Below are 20,483 nucleotides of genomic sequence, written 5' to 3'. Positions count from 1 at the left end.
CCCCATACTGTGTCCATATCAATCTGAAAGTGCTTCACCTCCCACCAACCACACTCTTAAAAAAAGGGGTGTACTCCTTTCCTTGCCACATATATCACTCCCTTTTGGAGAGTAATACTACTCTCAGGCAGGGCGTAAGGGAGTGAGGAGACCCCTTTGTTGAGAGTAATTGTACTCTCCAAAAGGGAGTGATATATGTGGCAAGAAAAATGACAGTACACCCTGAGTGCAGTAACGCAATGTATGCATGCTTTATTTTTTCTTCTTTTCAGTGCGCAGATTTTTGCTACAAACACATCCCAGTCCATAAGCTCTAAGAGAAAATAGGCTATCACCTTGGCTATCAAACATCACGAGTTCATGACTTCATCAGTATAAGGCCTCAGGTGGGGACATGCCAATGTCTTCAACGGAGGCTTCTCTGCAGAGGGATTCCTATCATTGACTCCACAAGCATGTGAAGAAAAATTTTAGACCTTTTCTGTGCACTTCCATCGTTATAACCCTTTCTCAATTTCTCATTATAAATTCCCCATGTTTTGCCTTATACTAATACAATTGCAGTCATTGGTGCGGGCTCATGGGTTTTGCAGGCCGCTACTATTTCACTGTAGCTCACATCTTTGTAAGTTGTTGGTGTTTCACTCAGAAAATAATCTACATCCTCTTCTAAGAAAAGATAATATGGTCACGGCTAAGTGTCTTCCCCGTGCTTTTTATATCGAAACGTGGTCCCTGATGGCTGTCATGGATGCTGATAACGTGCCGCGTCAAACCTAGACACATTATCTCGAAGTTAGTATACACTGTTTTCTGAATGACAGCTCATTTGTGTACGTATAAGCTCGTACTTCTCCACATGCTAAGCAGAAGCTCTACATTTCCTTCAGAATTGGAACTTAAACCGAAAAATTCACTAGGAAGGTATCGTGTAAGTACGATCTTCTGACGCTATCTCTTAAGAGCTATCAAAGTGATCCGCTCGGAGATACAAGCGAAAGGGGGGGGGGGGGGGGCACTGGCGGGGCGACACATCTGATATCCGTACAACCTACAGGATGCACGTGATTATTACTTCGTTCCCGGTTCTCATGAGAGCCTGATAGGCAGTCATGCTGACTACGAAGTCTGGTTCCAACCTCTAGTCCGTGTACCGCTACTAACTGAGCACCAAATAAGCTGTGCGGAGGGCACTGCAGACACCATAACCCCAACAATGTGACTGCCTGGCATATCGGGTAACCGTCAACAGGCCTACGTCCGACCCATATGACTGGTCGGTGAAGAGTCTCCCCTTAAGTGGCAGGTTTCGTATCCATGGTCGGGGCGCGCCGGCAGCCCGTCCGCGCCTGGACCGCCAGTGGAGCGACTGAAACACTCGAAAAGAACATGAAAATGCACAAGATACGCAAGAAACCCCCGGGGCTCCGAAAAAAAGGCTCCGAGCTAGAAAAAGAGAAAACTTGAGTAGCTGACGGCGTCCGTCACACGGCCGGCCACACGAGCATGTTCCGGAACACAGGGCGTTAATCACCCGCTTCGGCAGCGCAGGTTGTCGTGAGGCCAGAGTAATAATAAAGTTAACAACACCGCGGTTTTCCGGCTAAACTGTCCCCGAGACAACAAAGCCAACCGGCACCGGGACAACAGCGCGGGCTGTTCGAACCATCCCCCCCCCCAAAAAAAACAATTCACATTCACAAACACATTCCAAAACACTGCTCGCATCCTCCCACCACCGAACGCACGTGTACGTCCCTAAACCAGTTGGGCGCCAAAATGTGGGAACCATTCCCACTCTCGGGGTCGTGCTCGCCCGTCCGGCCCGTGAAAGGAGCTCAAAAATCAAGCTAGTGCATCAAAATTGATTTACCTCTGTGCTTCAGCAGTTTACTCCAGTTCACCCACCAAGGAGAACCGCTTTCTTTTTCTTTCCTGCTCCTTAAATCCCTATTCTTACAAAACTGCCACGCCCCCGAACAGCTGACTGATAAAGGCTGCGCCACCTTTCGACATGTTGCCGATATGGGTGGGAAAATGCCCACAGCCTGTAAAGGTGGTTACAGATATGCTGCATCAACGGGTTTAGCGCAGCGCATGCACGGGACTTGACCGCAGCTTCAAGCTTTTTTCTTAACCCTCTGTTACAAGGTCCTCTTGTGGACTACATGAGCATTTCCAAGCATGACAATTGCATATTGCAATCGTTTACTAGAAGTAACTACAAGCTAGTTCTTTTTAGCTTTTACGTCATTGTTGCAGATTGAATTATTGTAACAGAAAATTCGCAAAGCACACAAAGCAAAAGCAGGCAAAAGTACGCAAAGCTTGTGTACCTTCTTTTGTATATTTCCTGCTCACCACCTTTTTTGTCCCCTTTCTCTAATGTACATCAGTATCAATATCTACAGGGTATCCCAGAAAACGTGTCATTGAATTATAATAAAAAAACTACACCACCTATAGAGTCATGCGGTCAATGGCATTTGTTCTTACTAGGTTTTTGCCACCTCCCGATGTGAATGTCGTGTAACGTAAGCTTAATTATGCAAATTTTTGGGAACTGAAGTCGGAAATTTGCCAAGTAAAGGTCACTTTTTTACCCCACCAATGTGAAGAGCGTGTCTAATTTAGTCAAATTAATGACAATTGACAGGGATATACACAAGCTATCCCATCGGAAAAAATAGCCGAACATCATGGTCTACGGAGGTCGCACAGAATAGCGCACGATGAATTTTTCAGCGCGATCTTTGTCAGTCCGACGAAAGGAGGTTGGAAACCTCTCCCTCCCCGACGTCGCAGAGGGAGATAAAGGGTGCGTTCCAAAACCTACTCGAGTCAACTCGGGAGTAGCGCTCTACCCGAAGCGCCGTTCCAAAACCGGGTCGAGTAACTCGATGACGTCACTACCCGCGTTCCAAAACAAGGTAGAGTAAGGAGAGAGTTAACTCGATTCAACTCTCCTCCGAAGGCCGGTCAGTGAAGGTTCGCCCGAGTAATGACGTCATGCTTTTGTCGTCTGCTGTTTTCCGCGAAAGCGCGGCATCGAAACCAGCTGAACGTGTGGTTGTCAAAAAGCCTCGACCTCCACGACGGGTTATCAATACACAACTGGACACCGAAATGGCAACACTCTTCCTATGCGGATTGTGCGACATGGTTTTTGAGGACAAGGCGAACGCCCAAAGACATGCGAGCCGGATACATTTCCCAGGAAAAAGTGAGTCTCGCTGGTGCGCTTTTCTATTTTGTCTTCATGTACGTTGCTTTTCCATTATCTATTTAGCATATGTTCACTAACAGCTGCCCTGCAATGTTTCACTGCCTTGTAGTCACGTGGTCCTTGTAAAGGTGGAGCTCTATGTGAAACGTTCAAAACTATATTAGGAGCAAGGGCTATTACTGTCCAGCATTATTATTATTATTATTACTTTTGTGTGCGTGTGTTGGAAATGGGATTTTAAATGAAATTTTACTTTTCTTCCTTTACCTTCACAGTTGTAAGATGGTATGTCGGTACGTTCGTGTGAACAGGTTTCAGATAAAATATATACTACCATAGGCGCAGGCTAGCTGGTGGATAAATGCTTGGGTGGAACTTGGCTAAATTCTGAGATGTGGAAGGAAGGGACAACACGACAGAACTCTGTCACGAATTTCCCGTCTTTTCGCCCAAGCTCAGACTTCTTTCAAGATAAATGAAGCATATGAGGCGTTTGCGCGCTCCGCGATACGTGTGCTATCAGAACCGCTTCATCGCGCTCTGATTACATCCCAAGCAGCACGATGTACTGAAAGTCGAGTGCAATGGGTGTGGACGGTATGTGTCTTATCAACTTTATTTAGTTTCACGAGTCTGTTCAAGGCCTTCCACCTACCCCTCCACCCCTATTCCACTTGACTTTCAGTACATTGTGCTGCCTGGGATGTTTTGTTTCAGCCGTTCAGCTCACATTCGACTCCGACGCCGCGGACATTTCCGTGACCCAAACCACGTCCGCACCACTACCTCAGTTCCAGGATTCCAACCAGCAGCTTCCACCTTTTGTATTTTTCATCTTCTGTCGTCATGGTGTTACCATTTCTCTTTTTTTTTATTTCTTTTTACTACGAAATGCAACGGGATGTATCCACTATATGCATTTGGGGTAGCTAATGGTACGTGAAAACTCCCATCCCACAAAAAAATAACAAATAAATCACGACAATGTCAGTTGCTTTTCCCTTTCATTCTCCAATAGAGTGGCTTAAGAATAATTCTGCAGTGTCTTGGAAGAAATAGTACCAGACAAGGAATCTCTGAATGTAACTGCAACAAGTAACTATACATACACAAAGTGCTGAAAAAGCCAAATGCCCACTGGGCCGACAAGACAGAGTGCAACTATGTCTGACGGGGCATGGTGAGTCCCGTAAACAGCTCACAATACATTCCCAGTCGTCGTTATCGTCGTCTCTGTAAAATAAATCTGACGCGCGCGAGATGAGAGCGGTGATGACACCGGCCTCCATCTTAACTCGGTCGGTGTCCCCCATGCGTTCCCAAAGCTACTCGACCGGGTGCGTACTACAACTCGGTCATGTGACCTACTCGACTCGAGGGTTTGTTTTGGAACGCACCCAAAACAGGCAGGGCTTATCACCTCCGACTTTCGCGCGGATAATGCTTTCCCTCTCCCAATTTAGGAACTGTTACTTTTTCTACTATCACTCTGTGGGCTGGCTTCGGAACCTCCTTTCGTCGCACTGAGAGCGATTGCGCTCAAAATGTCATCGCGCGCTAAGATCCGGTGCTCCGAAAAGCATGATATTCGGCTATTTTTTCCGATGGGATAGCTCGTGAATATCACTGTGGATTATCATGAATTTTAGTGAATTCGGCACGCTCTTCATATTTGTGGGGTAAAGAAGTGACCTTTACTTGGCAAATTTCCGAGTTCAGTTCGCAAATATTTACATAATTAAACTTGGAGTACATGACATTCCCATTAGGAGGTGGCAAAAACCTAATAAGAACAAATGCTGTTGACCGCATGATTCTAGGCGGCATAGTTTTTTTATTATAATTCAATGACACGTTTTCTGGGACACCCTGTATACTTATCCACTTGCGAGTGCTAGACTTTTTCAATTTTTGGCAGTTGGTTTCCACTCTATGCTCCGCAACACAGTCGTCAGTTCTGATTATCCTGCCTGTGTCTGCAACCTTTGTGGTAGGTGTTGTAGGTGAGATCACCTTAATATTAATCGGCTCGAGTAACCAGAGAACCTGGTCAACAGCAAATACTACAAGGGGTCATTTGAATCTGTACAAACATAAGAGGCTATGAATTCACACCTTGGCTGCAATGGCCCCACTGAAAAGGATTGCGCCAGACAGCAAGATGTTTCCTGCAGCCATCTTGTTCACCTCTGGCTGACGTTCCCAAGGTAAATTCTGTTCATTTCGGCACTCAGCTTTTGCGATGAGAAGCGTGACGCGAACATCTATGCCCACTTTGTGCGATGCACCGTACGTCCTGCATTTCTCGAACAGTTCCAATAGTGGAGTTCTGAATATGATGTACTTCTTCCTGTCTCCTGAAGCAGAGGGCACAACACTGCAAAGTAGAAGAGCTTTTAGTATCTGCAAACTTGCATCAGCAGGCTATGCACCATTCAAAACTGTTGTTCCCGGAATGACTCAACAGCTGGTTTCACCAGTGGCGAAGATACTGCTATATCATGCACTTGCAAGGAATGCAGAGTTTGAATAGTTTGGGCCACCTGTGAGCATAAGGGTGTATGGAAAATAGGTGTTGAAAGCACCACTGGATAAAGGTTGAGAGGAAATAACTTTGAATATCTTGACCTTGTACATAGGACGGCACCAACATCGTGGCATCCCACGGCAAGGTGAAGATACCACCTCGTCAACCAAGCTATACAACAGCTACAACAGTGATGAACAGTGCAAGTACCTGACTGGCAAGTAAAACTGGAATGATGAATATGGTCAGTATCTAGCGCACAATTTATCTGATGCTTATATTCTCCTGCGAGAGCTCAGGGCTCACCAATGGAAAGGGGATGTTCCTTTTGGTAGATTACGCAGCGTAGGCATCACAAAAATCAATCTTAATTTGAAATAAACTATATCTATATATGTATTATTCCTGTGTATCGGTATGTACATACCTCGTGTGCACTGGAGTTCGCATCGTCAGACGTCACAAGGAGACTGGTGTCGGGACTGCGGTCCTTTTGAGACATTTTCGACCGTCCGCTGCTACCATTTCGTACGACTGATCAGTGAAATGGGCGGAGCAAATACTGCGGGGATGACGAATGTCTTGACCAAGGGCTTGCAACCACTTTCGTTTCCGCGCATTATCAGTTGGAATCTTGTGGTACACAACGTCCCTTGTCGAAAGAGCACACTTGGTGTACCCCCGAACATTACAGTACCCATGGAGCACATGGTGGGATAATAGACATCTAACCCAGGGATAAGTTGTGACTTTAGGGCTAGGTCTAAAAGGAGACGCCTACTAGACATCTACTGGGTTAGATGTTTAGTGAATGTCTGCATCTAGATGCCTACTAGACAGACCTCTACGGGGTTATACGTTTAGTAGACATGTCAATTTGGAAGTCTACTAGACCTCCACAGTTTTAGATGTTATTTAGACATGTACTAAAAATGGCTCACGAGACACCACCGACGCGTTCCAAGCTAAAAATCTCCATCGTATAGCAGCTCGTATGAATTGTGGACCACACCCAGACTCCCAATATCGTGCTTTTTTTTTTTGCGTGCGCAGGGGGCATATGTAGAGGTAAAATACGCAAAAAGGTTGCCAGGTTGGTGAGAGCTACGAGGACCTGCTGATCCGCATTCGTTTGCTGAGGCTCCAGGCAAGACCGATGAGAGGGGGGGGGGGCAGCATTGGATGGCGCCCGCAGAACCAAGGCCTGTCGTAATCATACAAAGAGGAAGTACTATCACGACGGTATCGTGAGGAGGGGGCCCGGGCCATCTCCATGACCATGACCCATCTCCAGGGCCTGTAATTTCGCTCGTCGTTTCTGGTTGCAAGCAGTCCACATGAAATACGTGGTCACTGGCACACTGGAGTAGTCACAGTCAAAGAGTGACAGTCAACGTCGAGCCCAGGCTGTGTCTGTCAGAAATCGTTGCAGGGCGTCTGCCGCAAAGCGTTAGGATGGTGGATTGTTTCAGAGCCCTAGAAGAACTTTCAGATACTTTCGTATGCGAGTACTATTTCGTATTTGCAATTAACGTTGAAATTGTTCTACTCTGTCTGGCTACTTCTGTCTGTTAGCTACTGCACTGATCCCACGGGTGATGGAGTTAGCAGACAAGCTCGACCAGAGCCGTGCATAAGCTAGATTTTTTGCAGCCCTCTCTCCCCCTCTTCCCCACCCCCCTCCCGCGCATGCGATCTCAGGAAAACATGTTCCATCATGGAGCTCGGAAATGCGACGCGTAATAATTGCAAAAGAAACATTACAAAGTTTTCCTGGTTGTCACTAGTCGCGCCTTATAAAGGGTTAAACAAAGCAAGCAGGGTTCACAGTCGGAGCGAGCTTCCAAGCTTCAACAGAACAGAAGAGAAGAGAAAAGCCTAACTCCTCTCTGACTCCGTGCCTGTCCTCTCTGGTTTATCCTCTCCTCCTCTCTTTCGACCAGCGCAGCTCCACATGACTTCTTCACCACGTGACCCTCTCCTTTTGAATTTGCAAGTCGGTGCACGCGGTTTTCGCGCTTAGAGCCACCTCGTCCCCCAGACAGCACGTACTATCCCGTGGATGTCCCCACAGTCCCGGAATATCCGAAATCGCGAAACGTCCCGTTGAAACTTTGTGTGGACTTCCATGGGATATCTGGAACAGGATGATTTTGAGAACGTCCGGTTGCGAGTCGCTTGGGATATATTTTGGAGAAAAGACGCATGTATAGCCTTGCAACCATTGCTTGCAACACTATTATCTCGGCTATCTCCTTGCCCGTTTCTCTTCGGAATTCGTAATATGCCAATCTGCGCACTATAATGCGGAGATGATTATACAACATTAATTCGCACTATTTTAAACAAAGAAATCAAGCAAATACCACGAGAACTTTTAGAAAACAAGCACACGACTTCATAAAATTGTTGAAATATACTCGACAAGCAGTCTATTCACCTGAACCTCTTCCCAGTGGCGTTCTGATGAGAGTTTGGGGAAGTCATTTTCCGCTGCGTTCAACTGGCTTCAACAGCGCCACACTGGCTACATTGGAAAAGGGCCGCCGGCGGAGTCGGAATTGTAGACAGGCCAATCCAGAACGGTTGTGCGTGTGTGGAATGGCGGCAGTTACGTTACTTGCGCCGTGCGTCGACAAATATTTCAAGCACCACAGCCGCTTTTGCCAGCGAAGTTGGATGTGTCACCGCCGTGTTTGCTAATATTTGGATCCGGAATTTCTTCAAACAGCAGGAACGCCGTAATGGGCGGGTTGCGAGCGTAAATGACATGTCGCATTCTGTGTTTCGAAACTACTGACTCACATATGCAACTTTGAAACAAAGGGAAACACTTCATAAATACCTTCCAGTAGTCGTTATATCCTGTATAGCTTGTAGGAACACGCCCCAAAAGGGTATCTTTAGTGGTGTTTAAAAGACTCTCGTAAAGCACTGTGATTGTCGTGTACTGTGTTTTTTAGAGAAGAAAGGTGTCAGCTTTTCGGAAGTGTAGTGATCTCTATCATCTATCGTCCTTTTTAATCGCACTTCTGCTCGTGCACTAAATCCCCCTGATGTTCTTTTTCATGTTCCAAATTATACCAGCCTTGTTTGGGCAACAATATCCTGACGGTTCAGCGGCTGTATTGGCAGTTCGCTCACGTGTGCTTTCAATTTGACGTGGTGTGTGATGGCGTATGGTGTCATGGCGACGTGGTGTGTGTGTGTAATGATGGGAAAATATGAGTGATAGGATTTTCGAGCTCCTTGCTCTTTGGTGCTCGCTTGTATGTCCGTTATAGAAAAGCCAGTTGAGAACATGTGACTTTATGTTATAGCTGCATTTAGCAGTCGCGGTGTATGGGCATTTGGCTTGACATTGCTCGTATTTGAATCTTCCAGGACTTCCTGTAGCTGCCACTCAGTTATTTTGGTAATTATTGTCATTTCATATAAGAAACAGGAGAAACAGACAGAGGTCACCTTAAAAAGGAAAGGTTTTCACTGACAACCAATTATATTGCTATTGCAGAGAGAAACTCTGCGGAAGTATGGAGGTATCAATCTCAGGGACGCCACACAAAAAATCCTAAGAGCGTTGATGTCAGACGAAGTCGCAACGGCATTCAGGTGGAGGGGAAACGAAAAAAAAAAGGTTCTGTGACCTTCTCTGCTGCGAGGCTATATTTCGTAAGTTTATTTATTTATTCTTAATATTTCAGCATGAAAAATAAGTTCACATGCTCTATGGTTGTGGCTGTGGAAGCAGGTTACAGATCCTACTCTCTGACTCTGTTTGAAAAACGCTGTGTTCTAAAAATGTTCGTGACACACATGTATGATAACAATGTGCTGATATTAACCACTTAATGACTACTAAATTAAGCAAGTGTAATTTACGCCACCGATCTTCAAGGATGTCACATTTCAACAGCTTCTATGTACTTATTTTATTCTAAAATTGATCCCATAGTTTTCCAGGGCAAAAGGAGGCACTGAGTTCTGTACTGTCTGATCTCGTGCTATCGTGGTGGTGTTATTATTGCTTAAAGAACTGACTTCACTTTAGTGTTATACAGCAATTAATTCTCTAGCAGGTAAATGGAAATTTTTGCACTGCAGCGAAGGAACCCTGCTTGTTCTTGCCAAGATGTAACCGACAAGCATTTGCCAGTTTAACCTCACTGCTAACTGTACAGGAAATTCTTTTGTTTAAATTTTTTGTCAGTTTTTACAGCATTCATTAATTCTACGAGGATAGTGTATTGAGATACTCGAGCTCCATTCGTCCGCACTTTTGTTGCGCTTCATGCCGTTCTAGGTTATCACTTGTACACAGCATTCTGTGAATAAAGATGACTGACACCCCACTTTTGTTAGGCTGCAATACTGGTGAATATATCCTTCCACTCATCTTGATATGTATGTGTCCTGAAGTTCTACTGAAGTTCCAGCCAAATGAAATTCTGTTTTTAGGCTGCATCAGAGGGAACAATCTTTTGAAGAAGCCTACAGACAGCGAAATCGAATGACACGTCAAGTCTTGTCTACGTCAAGCCAATGAGCGTAACGACAGAAAGACATTGTGAGACATGGTTGTAGTATTTCTTTATGAACTATGCAGAGTGTAAGAAAGCGTCATTGAATTTCTAAAAATAGGTTTTACTTCAGAAAATTATGAAACTACTTGGAATACACACATACAGACGTTCGCCACAGGTTGAGGCAGTTTGCATTCGCGTCACGCAATACTTAAGCTAATTTTCTAATTGAACTCTAAAATTAGCCAAGCAAAGGTAACGTTTTTCTTGACGAATTCGGAAGCCGATGGCCATGGTACACTATTTCAATCGAAATCACTTTTTTTTTTTCTGAAGATTTCTAAAAAAATTCATAGCTGCAAAGCCGTCATTTGGCGAGGCATGCTCGATGAAATTTGCGTTTGAGTAAGCGCTGGCTCTGCCTTTATTGAGACAAATTTGAAACAGCCACACCTGATCGAGGGCATTACCACAGTAACCGACGTTATCAGTGGCTGGGAATTGACAGTGTGCACGTTGATAAGGGCGGAAAGCGTGATTATGTCCTTGCTCGCATAGGAGGGAGGGTATTTGGACGGAGCGAAAAGTTCGGCAAACATGAATATCAGCGAGCCCTCGCACGGGGACAGGTTTGCTACTGTCACTTTTTTTAGAAACCTTCTGAAAAAAACCCTGATTTCGATTGCAATCATGTGCTATGGCCATTGGCTTCCGAATTCATCAAGAAAAACGTTACCTTTGCTTGGCTAATTTTCTAGCTAAATTAGCTTAATTAATGCGTGACGCGAATGCAAACTGCCTCAGCAATTTTCTTAAGCAAAACCTATGTTAGAAATTTAATAACACTTTCTCACCGGACACCGTGTATATTGTGGATGTTTTGTGTTCGTGGGGAATTGGGCACAAAGAGTGCACTCACAGATGCTGTCATAGAGAGCGAAGAACAGCAAACAGCTATGTACAAGATGCAGTGTAAAAGTGAGGCTGACATAACTTACAGAATACCAGGCATGTGTCAGTATTTCGTACAAAGACAATTTCAGGAAGGCAGTAGCTGATATTTTTGTGGTATTTTGGCATCTTTGGTGCTCTGTTTTCTGTGATTACTCATATTTTTCGTTTCAAAATACCCTTTAATCCGAGGCAAGACATCAGTTTATCCATCGTTGTGTAGACACCAGGGTCACTAAACAGGAAGATGTTTTATCTGAAGGTTTTTTAAATATTAGCTGCCAACTGCTGCTCTTTCTCTAGTCATTAGCCTACCCTGTGATGTTAACAGGCACCATCATTTTTATGGTATTCAGTACGTTCAATGTATTGTTTTCTGTGATTAGACATATTTTACATTTAGAATTGCCCTCTAATTCCAGGTACGAAATATTTGTCTATCAATGTGTAGCCACTGTCATTTTTTTCGTACCCTAGCTGGTACAATTTTTTATCTGAAGTTTTTGTTTTTGAATATTGGCAGGCGCCTGCCGCCCTTTCTCTGGTTATTCTTGTCCACCGTGTGATATTAACAGGCGCTGCCACTTTTATGGTGTTTAGTATGTTCAGTTTTTTTGTTATGATGACTCATATTTTGCAGTTCAAATTACGCTCGAATTTGAGGATGGAAATAAGTTTATCTATCAGAGTGCAGCCAATGTCATTTTTATTTCGTGCCTTAGCTAGGAAGCTGTTTCATCTTTTTTTTTCTTTTTTTTTAATATTGGCAGTCAACTGCTGCCCTTTTTCTCATCATTCTAGTCTACCCTATGATGCTAACAGGCACTGACGTTTTTATAATGTGCTCAATTTTGTTTTATGATGACTCATATTTTCCATTTTGACAGCGAGAGACTGTGCATACTTTTATGCCACTTTACTACTTTGCCTACTATGCCACTTTTAATTTGATTGAGAGTGACTTTAACACGCTCTGCCTTCACTGTATCTTGTTGGACACGTAGTTCATATGCTGTTTACTTAATTCTAGGCCTTTCTCGTTACATTCGTGTGGTACGCTACTTATTTTGTTGCGCAAAAAAAGTTGTGTCGTAGTTGTGCCACCTAAGATGTGTACGCTGTTGAAATTTTTGCACGACTATTCGATATACGACTACTGTCCTGTACCTGCTAGTCGCAATACATGTTTAGTACCAATTTGTGTGTCTCTAGATTACTTCCAGTTGTCAATCACCTGCATGGTCTGAGTTTTGCAAAAAGCACTAGAATTTCGGAGCAGGACTCATTTTCACGCAGGTCTTCCAGTGGACTTCGTACCTACAAAAACTCTCTTCACGAACTCTCTTGCGCTACATAATGGATATACTGCAGCAACAATAAACAGTCCGGTGTCAGCATATTTATGAATCATCCCAGGAAGCACAGTGCGACGACCCAACGTCGGTGCGCCGGAGGCGATCATCCGACCGGGTCGGCTCCCGACCATGGTCCGGCATACAGTTTGCAACACGGGGATCGTATCCCATCGTAGCCTGTATCGTACCCCAACGATTTCCCGAGATGCAGCCAATGCACACTTACGGGTATCTCCTTCCCCCACACGAGAGTTAATTTGCGCGATTTTTAACAACAAAATCAATATGTGATTGTAGAAAACTCTTTATTGCATCATAGTCACCAGCTACATGGGTTCTATGGCATCACTTCACCAGCAATGAAAGAATGAGTGTTGCATTGAAAGTATACAATCACCAGTCCCGCATGTGTACTATTTACTTCACAAATATTCACTTAACAAAGGTTATATGGGACAGAGATAGAAGTTGGATCTCGTTGCCAGTTACGTTAGACTGTTGAAAGATGGAAGTCACTGAAAAGATTAGCCAGAACATAATTATCTCAAGTTATACTGTGCAAGAATTGTAGGCCTGTTTCACGTCAGCTTAGGCAGGGAGGTCCCATGGGCCTCCTGCATTTTCATTAGTTTTTTTTTATATTCAGAAGCTCATCGTACATGATGATCAACATGGGTAAAATTAATCATTCCTACCGAATACTTTCCGTGCAAAAAAAAAAAAAAACATCGAGAAATCCAGTTCTGAATTTGAGTGTTGCAGTTTTGCCGTGTATGCCTCCTGAGTTTTAAAAGATATCGCAGCGAAATTTTTTTATTCTTTAGTATACCTACAAGCCAGCAGTCCGAGCGCAAGTTTTGGCGCTCAGGTGCAACACTGTGTTGTATAAAAAGCGGCGAACATGCTCTCTCGCGTTGTTTCGTTCCAACTTCGACGCTTCTTGCAATAGATTGAGAAGTTACCCGGCAAAAAGAACTCGTTGCAAGTTAGGTTATTGCGTGAAAAATATAACTAAGTTAATAACGAAGTTCTTTAGCCTGAAATGTAACGCGCAGTTACTGAGTTACTTAAAAAAAGAACGAGTTACTTCCAAGTTACTTCGGACACAAAATATCATTACGCAGGTGCAACGCGCGTGAGCAGTTCAGTTTGACCTTCAGTTGCCTGCGGAGGAGTGCAACACCCTTAGATCGTTTTCGTTTATGTCCAACAATAGACCTCTTCCTGTTTGTAAACAAATGACGTCATCGTGTTCGACAGCGCCACAAATTTGGTAGAATTCAAGTACGCTCGAAGCTAGAGGTGAACAAGGTCGAGCCCGAAAGCCACGGTCTTGAGGGGATTACGATATGGTCCCTTAATGGGACGCAACACTCGCTCCTGCTTTTCTTTCAATGGGAGGCAGTGAACAAGTGCCCGTTCGTGGAACCCAGCCCTCTCCTCCCGGTTTCAGTCTCTCTACCAATGTCATGATAACGTTTCTCCGGTAGAGGTCTGTTCGAACGCTTTGCATCTTACTACCTGTGTGCGCACGATGGTTCGGCTTCACTTCAATGGCAGCGGTTCTTGAATAAAATACTGTAATTGATTGAATATCACGTTTTATGGAAAAAAATGCCATCAAGGAACCGGAGAGAAAGCACGAAAATATGTGGACGTGAGTGAAAAGCGAGTTAAAAGTAAAAAGTAAAAGTAAAAGTTTGGCAAAGTTACCCGAAAAAAGAACGAGTTCCCCTGAAAGTTACCACGGCGTAAAAGTACTGAGTTAAGTTACAAGTTACCAGAAAAAGGAACTTAGTTACAGTAACGAGTTACTTGTAACGAATTACCTCGAACTCTGCTTCTTGCTCTGACTGTAGATGTCTCCGACACGTTCGTACGCAGAGTAGGGCCGCATTTTAACGCGCTAATCACCAGTATACGCCTTTTGAAGCAGAATTTTTTGCGTTAGATGGGAAAGGCGTAACATCGGGCCATGTCCTGGCAAAATATTAATGAAATCAAGAGGGGCCTTTTTGAGAAATCCACGCGCAAAATCCACGTTTTTTCGAAATATGCCTAAACATTTGCCTATTACGGCACATACCGCTAGGAGGTATATGCAGGATAGATGTATCACATGAAAGAGCATTAAAAGCTGAGTGAGCTGATACGAAGTATGGCAATCAGGGACATCTATAGCCAGAGAAATCACGCGTCGAAATTGGGACAAAACTGCGCGAGAGGGCATGTTCGCCATTTTTTATAGCACAGAGCGTTGCACCTGCGGGCCAAAATATGCGCTCTGACACCTGGCCTGTAGGCATAATAAAGCAGCAAAGAATTTCACAACAATATCTTTTAACACCCGGGAGATATACGCGTGCAAACACTGCACAACTGAAACATTCGAATTCAGGGCCGGATTTTCTCGATTTTTTGCACAAAAGCTACTCGGTAGAAATTATTCATTGTACCGCTTTGATCATAATATACAATGAGCTTATAACTATATACAAAAAAATACTGAAACCCCAGGAGGTCGATGGGACCCCCCTGCCTGAACTGACGTGAAACCGGCATGTAACTAAATTTCAAATGCAGTTACATGTAATAAAACGTAATGAAAATTGAAGTGAAGTACCTAAGCTACTTTAGAAATGTAACAAGTTACCTTCAAGTTACTTGCTACTCAATATACATACTTTTTAGTTCTTGACCTGTCTATATGGTTGATTCAGACCTTGCTGTCACAATGGGCGATTCAAGACGTTTCGCAATAGTCTTGATATACAAAACCATATCAATACCTGCTACGACGAAAGAAGCCTACATTTATAGGCTTCTTTAGGGAGGGATTTGATGATTTTGATCTCGTAATAAGGTACATGAAAGGAGCACAAAGCAAGTTTATACTCTATGAGTTGTCCCCTACGCACATATCGTTGAACCGTGAAAAGTTTTAACCCTACTACACAATGCCCTCTATCATTATGAATACACTGCTTATCGTTAAGATGCGCCACACCTGAGCTTCCTAATGCACGGCTAAAACATAATTTGTAACGTTCACCGTGTAACAAGGGAGTTAGACGCGCCGTGCGCGTGTCAGCTTTCATCTCAAGTCATGGAGGGGAGGACTCAGCCTGCGATATTTGTAGATGAGAATCGAACAAAAGGAACTTGGAACCTTCTTCAAGTTACTCTAAAAATCTTACCCCTCCCCCCCCTAAAAAAAGAAGAAATGAACGAACTCCTCAAAAAGTTACTGGAGCTCAAAAGCAAAGTGCTAAGGAAAAAGTTATTGAAAATAGCTAAGCTGAGTAGCTTAGTTACGGTACCGAGTTACTGGTAACGAGTTACCCCTAATAACATGGAACACGTGAACAACTTGAGAATCCGTATGACTTGTGTCATAAACGTTCTACCCTCTTTAAGAAAATAGAAGAAAATATTTGTTCACCTTTGCTAATACGAGGGCAATATACATACAATTTGAGAACCAATATGGCACATGTAGTGTGACTCGTACCTTTAAGAGAACTGTGAAAAATATTCATGTATCAAGAAGATGCCTGTTCTTATATATTGGCTTTCTTGCTATGAAGGCCTCTTATTATGGATACCCGCACTCCTTTTAAAAGAGAAAAGAAAACAACACAGCATACCAGATCATATGCCAAACATATACCAAACGTCACAGCGCGATAGGTTCACAGTGGAGTAACCGCAGTGCGGGATGGATTCTGAAAGTGGAAGATAGCTTGAGGTCACGATTACACTGAGAAAAGAATACCACACCACAAGACGCACACATTATTGAATACAGACCAAATAGCTAAACTTACAGTTGTCAGCATGACATAACAAGATCCACTAGAAAAATCTTGATCATCATCACTGGCTCTGACGCATTGATCAAGCCATTGATTCCTTTAAGCACATTCTGGTAGTGGTCCAGCATGACATTCTGAATAAAAGATCAGGATAGCTTTCATTCACTCACAATTTGAAACAAATTGACATATCATGCGTCGATCATATTACGCAAACGGATTAAAGCAGAATAATTGATTCACTTCGGAATTTTATTTTTATTTTTATTTAGAATGACTACGAAAACGAACCTTGAGCTGAAGTCCTCCAGCATTCCAGTTTTGTAGGCACGCTGGAGTAGGAAAGCACAGCTGTAGCACGCAGTTGTCCTGAGAAATTGTTATATTTCGTTTGATGTCAGATACACAATACATACGATTCCACACTTTACTGAACCATATTTTCACCAAAACGTAGTCCATTATCCTAAAAGCAACGCATAAACCCCAACGGATCACTGAAATCGAAACTATGCGATGCTGCTCTGCTAAGTATCGAGACAAGCCTACTAGAACGGTGTCACTCATGTTGAAAAACATCTATGAGTAACGTTTATCAATGCGAGGAATACCACAAAAAGAAATAGCACTTACCACTCGATGAATCGCTTAAAAATGTTAGAATTTCTGGAAAGTTTCGGGAGCACTGCCGGATACATTTGTTTCTCGCAGCGAGAGCGACGGGGACTCCGACAGTGCAAACACGGCTGGATGATCGAGGAACATCATTGGCCAGATTCGAAACTGTCGGTTACGTGATTGCATCACTCGGCCCCTGACAGTCTGGGAAGAGAAATCCGTTGCTGCATCCCGGTCATGTGACTGATTATCGTGAAGTTATCAGATCAGCATCGGGGAGCGATCCTATATTTTGGTCACATGACCAAGGTCAGTCCAGACCGGGAAATGACCAGAGCAGCATCGGGGAGCGATCCTATATTATTGTTTACATGACCAAGAGGAGACCAGAGCGGGAAATGATCAGGGCACCGTCGGGGGACTACCTTATCTTCTCTGATGTTCTACCTCCTCAGTTCCCACACCGCTGGGAACCAGTCGGGCACTATCGCCCGTTCAGGAGCCGAAGCCCCCATTGCGTTCCCATTCTTTTCCCTAGGGTTTGTCCTGCCTGGGATAAGCATCGACAGCCACCACAGCTGTAAAGTCCCTTTTTCCCGGACTCATCCATGCCATGTCCTATAGGATATCCCTGGAAAAAGCTTTGGGACGTCAATCGGTGGACAACGGGACGTCCCTGAAACGTCTCGCGGCGATAGTGGGACATCCCATGGATCTCCCGCACGTCCCGCTGCGATCTCTTTGGGACGACCAGAGGATGTCACTGTGTTGTCTGGTCCGCGTTGGAAAAATTTCGCATGACTTCAAATGTTTGTGAGCAATTCCCTCATGGTACAGGTGCTGTTGTAACTAAAGCTGTTATTTCTGGCTATTGTTTTTGCAATCTGTGCAACATTGTACTGCATGTACGTGAAAGCGTTTCAGGCCAGTCGCCGGCGGTTTAATCTGTCAGTTGTGGAACGTCGAAGTTCGCGGTTGTCTTGGATGCTAGTCCCGAAACTGAAGCTATTCCCGGATCCGTTTGCAGGATTTCAGCCATTTTTCAGGTATGTAGACGATGTATCGGATATGGTTTTGTGAATGACAGGCATTCCCGTTGCAGGCATTGTCAGCGCTGATACGGAGATCGCAAGATGCAATGCGGTGAGACTGTTACTAACCGCTCTCTGTGCAAACGGTATGTTACATATTTTCATGACTCCTTCGCAGTGACATGCACTTCTAGCAATGCATTTTGAAATTGTCTTTCTTGCAGGTTAAGTCCGTACGAAGCGACAGGCAATGGATGGAGTCGTCGCGAGCTGGCAATGAAACTCGTTCTCCCCAACGTTGGATCAAAAAAGAAACTGGATGGGAAATCACGAGTCCCCAAGTCTACGAAAAGAGGGAAGAACACAATCGCTGAGGAGATGACAGTTTGAAGTAAAATGTTTAGTCGTTGTTATTCGTTGATTGGACATTGCGGATACGTGCCCCGTGAGTTTAAGCCGTATTGATTACGGTGTGTGCGAGATGATCAAGACATGTAAGTGCTGAATCAAGTTTGTGTTGTAATTGGTTAGTGTTTCGTGTGATTTCTTGTAAGCGATCCCCATCTTGATGATGAATGCTCACGCTTCTGAAAGCTATGTAAATAACAGTTGTGTGATTTGAGGCTGTTTTGATAACGCTACTAATTTGAAGACAGTGCCACAGGCGCAGTGCGAACGAATGAATTTGGACCATGCTGTGCCAACGTCACAGCGCATTTAGGTAGCAAATTGCAGACTGGTGTTTACATCCGGGTCATTTTACGCCTAATGGTCCAAAGGTCCTACCCCCCCCCCCCCCCAGTTCTTTATAAAGAAAACACATTGTGCGTCTTCGCGATTGCGGTTGACGGAACAACGACATAGCGCCTCACGGCTCCACCCTGTAGTGGCTACTTTTAACGTAGAGGGATTGCAACATAGTGGCAGTACTATTTCGAATGCCCAAGACTAATGTGCGCCTCCCTTTCCCTGGTCGCGCTGCGGGCGGTCCCTCGAATTTTGAGTTCGTCAGGTTGGGAGGTATGCAAACAGGACGATAGGATCATTTGGCGAATAAATGACGCATAATGATTGCATGGTGTCGTTTTCTTCATAGAGTTAATTTACATTAGTCACATTTGTCAGCTCAACATAACAGTGTTCAACTGACAAATCTTTGACTGTGGTGTTATGAACATCATAGCATTATTATCTAGTCCTTTCATTTCTGTATGTCACTTGGAAAGCATTATGCATGCAGGCATTCTACCAAAGGGTAGTACATTCGACAGCATATTTTGGGCGCTCAGTATCTATTGAAATTTGTTCGTAAATTATTTCAACTTGATATTTTGCGTTTGAGTACTTACAGAGTCAGTCTGATCAGGGAACACAAGTAACTGGAGTTTGATATTTCAATATTATTTCTTTCAATTCATTTCAATTCAGTTATTTTATTCAAGCTCAACAATATGTGTAGTGATATTATGGTCATTGTTTAGCCGTTGATAAGCGTTTGTGCCATTATTGGCTTGTCGCAATGCTGCGCGAGAGTAAAGTGCGTACGCTGGTCACTTTTGAAGTGTTTTAATAGCTTTACTTAAAATAAAGTTTTGTCAAAATGTGCCTCACGTGTGAGCCACTGCATGTCACTTTCACACGCACACATTCCTGAAACAGTACACACCTACAGAGAAGCTTTTAGGTATGGTCTAAGTAAAGGCTAATGAAGGTATGGTCTCAGCAAAGGCTAATGAAGGTATAATCCTAGACATTATGGCTAATTAAGGGCTAGTACAGGGCTAGGAGCCGCCTCAGTCTGGTATATAAAAGTTCTAAAGTTGGGCTAAGGTAAGATGTTGGATGTTGAGGTAAGTTGAGACGTCTAGGTGGCATAACCTTAGCTATGCTAGAGGAAGGCTAGAGGAACTCCAGTGATCATTTAGGCTATTGGGAGACGTCTACTAGACCTGTCAGTCGTCCAGATTGAGACGTCTATTAGACATTTATTATCCCACCTTTGGTTACATGGGTAGATACGTGGCATCGCTGTCAGGTGAAGGTCTCTTCAATTTCGCCAGGAAATGAACTTTTTGCACACAAACCTCGCCACACGCAATACACGCCATGCGATATCGTTCGGAAGAGAGCGAACAGAGGGCGCTGACAGTATTTTGGGATCCTGTTTCTTCGATATCGTGAAGAATTGTCCCGGTAATTCTTGTGATACTAAAAGAAGTGTTTATTGGTAACTAGGAGCCGGTCATAATTTCATCATGCAATACTTAGGTGTCACGTGACGAGAGTACTCCGATCATGACTTCTTTAGCTGTTGCGGGGCGCAACCTACCGATTCAATTTTTCTAATTTATCCCGCGTAATAATTAACGCGCTAAGTCCTTAGGCTCTGTGTGCGGCATCACACAGGCAAACACTACAACGTCGCACACAGAAACGG

The 20,483-nt window shown here is 44.0% G+C and overlaps 1 protein-coding gene and 1 long non-coding RNA gene across 2 annotated transcripts in view; one reads left to right on the top strand and one right to left on the bottom strand.

Moving 5' to 3' along the window:
* Positions 1-20,483, bottom strand: part of LOC135392964 (uncharacterized) — a 326,884-nt gene that overhangs the window by 3,048 nt on the left and 303,353 nt on the right. The window lies entirely within an intron of this gene.
* LOC135392963 (uncharacterized) lies at positions 5,983-9,341 on the top strand. The gene is made up of 3 exons (XR_010422336.1): positions 5,983-5,997; positions 9,138-9,168; positions 9,268-9,341. It is a non-coding gene; the product is annotated as an uncharacterized LOC135392963 (long non-coding RNA).

Source organism: Ornithodoros turicata, chromosome 4, assembly GCF_037126465.1.
Source record: "Ornithodoros turicata isolate Travis chromosome 4, ASM3712646v1, whole genome shotgun sequence".
NCBI lineage: Eukaryota > Metazoa > Arthropoda > Arachnida > Ixodida > Argasidae > Ornithodoros > Ornithodoros turicata.
The sequence above is the reverse complement of the archived record's forward strand: the minus strand, read 5'-3'. Positions and strand labels throughout refer to the sequence as shown.